At 36.1% G+C, this 1,026-nt stretch overlaps 1 pseudogene; it reads right to left on the bottom strand.

Moving 5' to 3' along the window:
- LOC103610954 overlaps nucleotides 1-603 on the bottom strand; it is a 5,773-nt pseudogene extending 5,170 nt beyond the window's left edge.
- Nucleotides 604-1,026: the final 423 nt, after the last annotated feature.

Genomic DNA, 1,026 nt, shown 5'->3' with positions numbered 1-1,026 from the left:
TGCTTTTTAAATATTTCAGTGATAAGTACCTAACCACCCATTTGATAAATTTACATGACAAGTCAGTAAAAGTGGAACTGAAAAGACTAAAGATAGTGAGGCTGATTTAACTTAATCCACTTGGATTTTCTCCCATCACTTTCAGTTTCTTCTGAATGATAACCTGGGACTCTGTAAGCATGATTCTCAACTGGAGGAATTATTGGAATTCAAAAAATCTGGGCAGATAAAAGGAAAGAGATAATTATTATAATGTAATGGAATGCCAGCTTTAGCCTGCTCAACTATCACATAGAAAATTCTGGGAGCTCTGTTCAGTGTCGAAACCTACAGTTTGGAACAGCTGTAGTCCATAGCCACCTTGTGGCAGATGGCAGCAATTCTAGGAATCTGCTCAGTCTTGGTGTACATTTTGCCATCTGACCCAGGGAATGGGAGGTGCACTGTACTGGACTGAAAGAGGAAATCAGAATTCCAGTATCAATCCTACCACCTTGAAATCTTCAAGCTTTGCTAAGAACTATTCTAGTATTTACCTAGTCCTTTTTCACTGTCAGTTATTACCTACCTGTGAAGATTTCTTGATTCTTTTTCCCCATCCATTATTGTATGGAAAAGGTATTTCTAATCTGCTAAGAACATCTTACTTATTCTGTTTAAGGTTAAGCAATAGAAGGGACATGATATAAAAAGTATGCAAAGGAGTAACGGATTTTTCAATCTTTAAACATGGTTAAATCAGTGAGGGATTAGTTAGGGCTCTGGGGTTTCTCCATAACTTTGCTAAGAAGTAATCTTGTATTTTTTTAGTGTATTTCCATTTTCAGTGTCAGTCATGATCTCCCTCAAGAAGATGTCTGGATAGAAGATGTCTAGATTCCTTTACCCTGTTTATTCTTCCTCTGCGGAAAACAACTGATTTTTCAATCTTTAGACATGGTAAAATCAATTTGAAATTACTTAAATTTCACCAATTTAACCATGACTCCAAAACTCTTAAAACTAACTCTATTAAGTGCCTGTCTT

Source organism: Galeopterus variegatus, unplaced genomic scaffold (assembly GCF_000696425.1).
Source record: "Galeopterus variegatus unplaced genomic scaffold, G_variegatus-3.0.2 Scaffold12140, whole genome shotgun sequence".
NCBI classification, from domain to species: domain Eukaryota; kingdom Metazoa; phylum Chordata; class Mammalia; order Dermoptera; family Cynocephalidae; genus Galeopterus; species Galeopterus variegatus.
This window is presented reverse-complemented; position numbering and strand designations above follow the sequence as displayed.